The sequence below is a fragment of the Piliocolobus tephrosceles genome, chromosome 16 (assembly GCF_002776525.5).
Source record: "Piliocolobus tephrosceles isolate RC106 chromosome 16, ASM277652v3, whole genome shotgun sequence".
Taxonomy (NCBI): domain Eukaryota; kingdom Metazoa; phylum Chordata; class Mammalia; order Primates; family Cercopithecidae; genus Piliocolobus; species Piliocolobus tephrosceles.
In genome coordinates, this window is record NC_045449.1 from 12,936,643 (window position 1) to 12,944,564 (window position 7,922).

General features: G+C 47.4%; 1 long non-coding RNA gene across 2 annotated transcripts in view; it reads left to right on the forward strand.

Annotated features, from left to right (window-relative positions):
- The first annotated feature begins 111 nt into the window (after positions 1 to 111).
- The window catches only part of LOC111523493, a 37,770-nt gene continuing 29,959 nt past the window's right edge, over positions 112 to 7,922 (forward strand). For both annotated transcript variants that reach the window (XR_002725538.1, XR_002725539.1), the window contains exons 1-2: positions 112 to 654; positions 6,042 to 6,160. This is a non-coding gene — a long non-coding RNA (uncharacterized LOC111523493). The remainder of the gene's footprint in view (positions 655 to 6,041; positions 6,161 to 7,922) is intronic.

Genomic DNA, 7,922 nt, shown 5'->3' on the forward strand with positions numbered 1-7,922 from the left:
AGAGTAGAGGAATACTAGAGCGTCTCAAGCGGCCGCGCCCCTTGTTCTGTTCCGGTTTCCTGGCCTCCATTTTTTCCGGAAGCTGTTTTTCTCCTGGGGCGGGACTTCCGGAAGCACAGTGTCAGGAAAAGCCTTTCTGGGGAAGGCGGGTGTTAAGAGTTTGGAGTTTCGTTGAGATGCGCCTGTTGCCACCAGATAAGAGCTGTGCCCTCAGGGCACGTCAGCCCCTAAGAGTTTGAGTTTGAGGTGATTGTAGTGGTTGTGAGGATTAAATGTGAGGACATCAATTGTATTGAGCATTAGCATAGGCGCTTTTGCTAATTTTGTTTCCATTGTAATTCGTATGCATACATGTTAGAACGTGATCATTTCTACGTAGTGGCGCGGGCGTGTAGGCCAGGGAGGCTGAGGCAGGAGACTCGCTTAAGCCCGGGAGGCGGAGGTTGCGGTGAGCCAAAATCGCGCCACTGTATTGCAGCCTGGGTGACAGCAAGAGCCTGTCTCAAAACAAAACAAAAGAAAACAAAAAATTTAGTGTTTTTTTGGAAAGAAAAGCAAGAGCAGAGGACAAGCTCTAAAGCAAGAGAGTCTTGACTCATTCGTTAGCTGCGTGATCTTGACCTCTCAGAGCCTCAGCTTTCTTATCTGCAAAACGTGAGTAATAACAGCAATAACAGTATCTCCTACTTCAGAATATATTTAGAATTCAGTCACCTGATAATATAGCAATAGCCCTTTGGCTCTGTCACAGAAGAGGCACCCAGTAAATGATAGAAAATTAAAATACAAAATGTTGGCCGGGCACGGTGGCTCAAGCCTGTAATCCCAGCACTTTGGGAGGCCGAGACGGGCGGATCACAAGGTCAGGAGATCGAGACCATCCTGGCTAACACGGTGAAACCCCGTCTCTACTAAAAAATACAAAAAACTAGCCGGGCGAGGTGGCGGGCGCCTGTAGTCCCAGCTACTCGGGAGGCTGAGGCAGGAGAATGGCGCAAAGCCGGGAGGCGGAGCTTGCAGTGAGCTGAGATCCGGCCACTGTACTCCAGCCTGGGTGGCAGAGCGAGACTCCGTCTCAAAAAAAAAAAAAATACAAAATGTTTCAACACATATACAATATAGCTGACCAGGGACATCACAGAGATAGATGTTCCAATACCTCTGTGTTCCAAATTTAGATGTTCCAAAAAAACACTTAATCCCCTCTCATGTCGCTAATGAGGATTTCTCCCTGAAAGGAATTTCAGTTAAAGTCGCTGGAAATACAGGGAGCTCCCTTAAAAGAGGGAGATAATTGAGGTGGAAGGTCCACTCACATATGATTTTTTTAAGATAGTTTACCTGGAAGCTCCACTGAAATATGATTTTTTTTTATAAATACTCAAAAATGTGACTTTTATTCAGAAAGTAGGGGAGATTCAAGTCATTTAGATTCCTACTCGAAATTCTTGACACCTGACTTTCCAGGATCACATTTTCATATGTAGACCAGTTTCCTCTTGGTTTCTTCAGTTAAGTCAAAACTGCACGTCCCTCTTTCCCCATGTGTTTTTGCTCATTAGTGTATTTCTTGAGCTTGTATTTCAAATTCAAATATGAAATTTTTTATGAGAGATTACCACCCACTGTGTGAAAACATTTTGTACTTGAAATAACCATCCCAGTGAGGGTCAGGAAAACGCTTCAGATCTAGTTTACACAGTTAGAGGGCTTTACAAACTGAGAAGATTATCATACCACCATCTCCATAAGTATTCAAAATAAAAACGGTAGTTTTTAAAAGCTGCTTAAGGGCTGGGCACCGTGGCTCATATCTGTAATCCCAGCATTTTGGGAGGCCAAGGCGTGAGAATAGCTTCAGGCTAGCAGTTCAAAACCTGCTCTGTGGCCAGGCATGGTGGCTTACACCTCCCAGCATTTTGGGAGGCTGAGGTGGGTGGATCACCTGAGGTCAGGAGTTCGAGACCAGCCTGGCCAACATGGCGAAACCCCGTCTCTACTAAGAACACAAAAATTAGCTGGGAGTGGTTGCATGTGCCTGTAGTCCCAGCTACTGGGGAGGCTGAGGCAGGAGAATCACTTGAACCCCCAGAGGCGGAGGTTGCAGTGAGCCAAGATCGCGCCATTGCACTCCAGCCTGGGCGACAGAGGGAGACTCCATCTCAAAAATAAACCAACCAACCAACCAACCAGCTCTGGCAACAAAGCAAGACCTCATCTCTACCAAAAAAGACTAAAAAATTTAAAAATAAGTAAATAAAAATTAGCTGGACATGGTGGCATGCACCTGTTGTCCCGGCTACTCTGAAAGCTGAGACAGGATCACATGAACCCAGGGGTTTGAAGCTGCAGTGAGCTGTGATCATACCACTTTACTCCAGCCTGGCTGACAGAGTGAGATGCTTTCTACAAAAAAAAAAAAAAAATTATTAAAACTGCTTTTAAAAAGTGTAGTGCAGGCCGGGCGCGGTGGCTCAAGCCTGTAATCCCAGCACTTTGGGAGGCCGAGACGGGCGGATCCTGAGGTCAGGAGATCGAGACCATCCTGGCTAACACGGTGAAACCCCGTCTCTACTAAAAATACAAAAAACTAGCCGGGCGATTTGGCAGGCGCCTGTAGTCCCAGCTACTCCGGTGGCTGAGGCAGGAGAATGGCGTAAACCCAGGAGGCGGAGCTTGCAGTGAGCTGAGATCCGGCCACTGCACTCCAGCCTGGGCACGAGACTCCATCTCAAAAGAGAGAAAAAAAAAAAAAAAAGTGTAGTGCAATAAAATACTGATTTTCCTGCGATGAGTGCTTTGATCCTTTTTAAAAATATATCAAATTTCACACACACACAAAACATTGGTTCCTCTATTTTATTGGTGCCGTATGTTCATGTCTATCTGTTGGGTAATCTCAAACTACTTATCTCAAAATTATAGGAGGAATCACTTTTGGTCATCTACTTATATAAAATCCTGAGGGCTGGATGGTATTCAGGTTGTTTCTAGGGCCCAGTGTACCTTTCTGTGCTTACACTCTGGGTCATATTTTTATTCCTGGTATATGAAGACAATAGCTAGTACTTCTTCAATCTGAGGTTATACTGGAATGTAAATTTCATGAGCCTGCGATTTGTCTATCTGGTTCTCTGCTGTGTCGTTAGCTCATAGGACAGAGTCTGGCTTGTGGCAGACGATAAATACCAGGAAATTAGAAACAAGCCAGTAGCTTAAATGAGGTTTTCAATTTACAACTAAGCAGGGCCTAAAATTCAATCAAGACAACAATGAATGTGTTTCCTGAAGGCAATTGGTTTGACTGGTAACTCCAAAAGGACAGTTCAGAGAGTCTGAAACAGAAAAGTGTCTCTGTACTTGCTGGCGTAGAGGCAGCCTGACCATCGGGACAGCAGAGAAAGTGGAAATCGAGGCGACAGACTTTCAAAAGTCAGTGATATCAACAATTAATATAATCCAATCCTCTTGCTTTGAGTCTCTTTTTGTTATTCATTTTGTATATGGGCAGCTTGTGGCTTGAAATAACTTTCAGTCCTTTTGTTGCTCGCAGTTCTCTGCTCCTTGCAGTGGCTGCTGGGTGGCTCAATGGGAGTGGAACCTTTAACATGGCCCCACTCACAGGTGTGGGTCCTGGGTAATGGCTCTGCTGGGGGTGCTTTGGTTCATTTCCCATTGCCTCTTCATCCATTTACATGGTCCACATTCAGCAGTCAGACTGAGCTTCTTTGAATAGTGGTCAGCCTCCAGGAGGAGGAAGTGAAATTGCGGTGCTTCTGAAGAATTAGGCCCAGAAGTCCATGCAAGACACACACAGCACCCACCTAGATTCAAAGGGAGGAAAATTCTCTTCTACCTCTTGAGGGGAGAAGTATCAAAGTCAAATTGCAAAAGGGCCCTTGAAATGGAAAAGTCCAGGCTTTCCTGGAGCCCTCTGATTATTCTAGGGGGTTCTATGAAGAGATGGCTGCCAGGCAGAATCATCTGGCCAATGAATGCTGGGAGCAGTACATTTTCATATGCTTGTAGTTACAAAGGTATAATTTATAACTTGACTTTCTGCCGTACATGCTTGTAAGTATGGTTGCCATAAGCTAGTCCACTCATCTATGGCCATCTCTTGGGTGTATTCATAAATCAGACTTTTGTGCCTACACAGCTGGGGCAGTTCCTGGGATCCTCAAGATCTGGTGATCTGACCAAGGGACACATACTTTGGGACTCAGTCTGAAATACCCTCTGGCCTTCTGCACACAGACGTTCATTCATTGATTCATTCAATACACTCATACACACACACGAGTTTCTAGACACTGTTTTAGGGTTCTAGATCCTGCACTAAGACCTTGGTGTACAGAAAGACCAACAAGGTCTTGCTCTCAGAAAGCTCAGAAAGTTGGTGTCTTGGGCACTAGGATGGGGCCCCAGGGCACACAAGAAAATGTTATAACAGAATCAAGACAGGGATGCTTTTATCTTCATTGGGTCTGAGGTGTTTCCGGTTTAGAGTCCTAGAAACCCAACAACTCCAAACTTGATGGCCACAATGCATCAGAGGGAGAACTGGTTTTTGAAACAGAAGTTACTTTGGGCTGGGCACAATGGCTCACACCTGTAATCCCAGCACTTTGGGAGGCCCAGGTGGGTGGATCACTTGAGGTCAGGAGTTCGAGACCAGCCTGGCCAACACAACAAAACCCCATCTCTCCTAAAAATACAAAAACTAGCCAGGCGTAGTGGGGGGCGCCTGTAACCCCAGCTGCTCGGGAGGCTGAGGCAGGAGAATCACTTGAACCTGGGAGGTGGAAGTTTCAGTGAGCCAAGATCATGCCACTGCACTTCAGCCTGGGCAATAGAGCGAGACTCAGTCTCAAAAAAAAAAAAAAAAGTCTGCAGTCATGTACAGCAATGTCCTAGACCTTCACATTCACTCACCACTCACTGATGCACACCAGGCAACTTACAATCCTGCAAGTTCCACTCATAGTAAGTGCCTTATTCAGGTGCTAATCTTTTTTTTTTTTTTTTTTTTTTTTTGAGACAGAGTTTCACTCTTGTTGCCCAGGCTGGAGTGCAATGGTCCAATCTCGGCTCACCACAACCTCTGCCTCCTGGGTTCAAGCAATTCTCCTGCCTCAGCCTCCCAAGTAGCTGGGATTACAGTCATGCACCACCACACCTGGCTGATTTTTTTTGTATTTTTAGTAGAGATGGGGTTTCGTCGTGTTGGCCAGGCTGGTCTCGAACTCCCATCATCGGGAGATCCACCCACCTCAGCCTCCCAAAGTGCTGGGATTACAGGCGTGAGCCACCACGCCCCGCTTAGGTGCTAACTTTTTATACCACATTTTCACTGTATCTTTTCCATGTTTAGCTAGATTTAGATACAGAAATACTTACCATTGTGTTACAGTTGCCTGCGGTATTTAGTACAGTCACATGCAGCACTGGTTTGTAGCCTAGGCGCAATAGGTTGTACCATACAGCACAGGTGTGCAGTAGGCTGCACCATGTAGGTTTGCGTTTGTGCCCTCTGTGATGTTTGCACAATGACAAAATTCCCTAACAAGGCATTTCCCAGAACGTATCCTTGCCATTAAGTGATGCATGACTCTACACCAGAAACCGGAAAGAAAGAAGAAAGGAAAGTAACTCAGCCTGGCTCAGGCTTGGAGAGGCTGCAGCTCTGCCGTAATTAATGCCACCTAAGCTTTGTCACCTTTAGAGCCTCAGGGCCAAGCAGGTGCCCAGGAATTCGTGGAGCTCAGTTAGTGTTTACTGAGGGCATGGAGCATCTGCCCAGCCTGAGTCACCCCAGGCTGCCATCCCCAAATACCACAGACTGAGTGGCTTCCCCAAGACATCAATTTTCTCAGTTCTGGAGGTTGAAAGTCCAAGATCAAGGTGTGGGCAGGGCTGGTCTCTCTCTCCTGAGGCCTCTCTCCTTGCAAATGGCCTTCTTGTGGTATCTTAATGTGGTCTTTCCTCTGTGCTCACATGCCCTGGTGTGTCTTATGTGTCCTAATCTCCTCTTCTTACAGGGACACCTGTGAGCTTGGATTAGGATCTACCCTAACAGCCTCGTTTAATTAATCACCTCCTTAAAGGCCCTATCTCCAAATGTCGCATCGTGAGGTACTGGGGGTTACAGCTTCAACAGGTGAGTTTTGACCAACCTGGCCAACATGGTGAAACCCCATCTCTACTAAAAATACAAAAATTAATCAGGCATGGTGGCGGGCGCCTGTAATCCCAGCTACTGGGGAGGCTGAGGCAGGAGAATTGCTTGAACTCGGGAGGCAGAGGTTGCAGTGAGCCGGGATCATGCCACTGCACTCCAGTCTGGGCGACAGAGATTTCCAGGATGGCAAGATGAGGAAGGCTCTTCTATCCAGAGCGGGCAGCATGGAGACAGGAAAGGTAGGAGTGTGCCAGGAAGCGATAGGATACACAGCAGTTCACTGAGGGTTCACGTCATCATAAGCACACTTTCCACACACGTGTCCAGATCACCTGCTCCTCCCAGCGCTCTTGTGAGGTGTAGCCTATTGCTATTCTCATTGCACAGATGAGAAACTGAGGCTGAAAGGGCTTCACTTGCACAAGATTACAAAACGAAGTGATGCAGTTAGCATGCACACCCGGGCTGCTTAGTTGCTGAGTTCACATTCCTCCCAAGCCACTATTTCTCCTCAAACAGTTGCTATTACTGTAGGATACATTCAGGATGAAGTAGGATGAAGGAGGGTCGGCGAGGAGGCTGGCAATCGGCGAAAATCACAACATGAAGGACGTTGGAGGTTTCCTTTTATCCTTTTATCCTTTCATCCTGCAGTCCTGCCTCCAGTTCTCCCGGGTCAGAAGACGGGGCGCAGAGGACGGGGCGCAGAATTGGGTCCTGGAGGAGTGCGATGCGCACCCGTGGTCACTAGAGGGCGCAGAAGCGCCTGCCCTGGGGAAGGCTGAGCCAGGAGGCGGGATCTGAGATCGCTGCGAGTTTGTTGATTTATTCTCAGGGATCTGAGAAGTCTGGAATTCTTCAGTTTAGCACTTTCCACCGAAGGTCTTGTAAAATCATGCACACAATCACTGCAGGGCTGAGGGGGACCGTTACATAACTAGGAATGCCCCTCGAGTCAGTGTCCACGTTTGCATTCCTGTTTATGGCGCTAATGGTGCCACATGATCCCCAAAGGACCAGAGTTTACTGTTTAATTCTTCACTCAAACTGGAGCTCAGAGATACGTTCTCAGGGGCCTCAACGTGTGTGTGTGTGCGCCTGTGTGTATGTGTTATGTGTGTCTGTGTGTGTCTGTGTATGTGTGGGGTGTGTGTGTGTCTGTGTGTGTTGTGTGTGTGTGTCTGTGTGTGTGTGTGAATGTAGGGGTGTGTGTGTGTGTATGTGTGTATGTGTGCGTTGTGCGTGTATGTGTGTGTGATTGCGTGTACGTGTGTATATAAGTGTGTGTATGTGTGTATGTATGTTTCTCTGTGTGTGTGAGCGTGTGTATGTGTGTTTGTAAGTGTGTGTACGTGTATGTCTTTCATTTAATTGGGTTCTTTATGTTACTCGCATTTGGGAAATGCCAGTGTAGGATCCCGAGCTCCCTGGAGGTATCCCTGGAGGTGAGCCCAGGTGTGTCAAGGTGTCCCGTGCAGAGACAGTAACAACCCGGGGTGTCAGGACCTGTCCAGGGAGGAGGGGGAAGGTGGTGCGGCTGGTTTCTGTGGAGACGATGTGGTGCAGTCAGGGGTTCATGGACTTTGGGGTGCTGAACCTGACCCAGAGCAGCCAGGTAACCTTGGGCAAATGTCTTAGCCACTGTGCACCTTGCCCTCCAGGATTGCCATGAGGATGAAAGGAGGTAGCAGAGGTAAGGAATAGGCATCTCTCCATCCTTCACCTTTCCCCCATCCTCTCC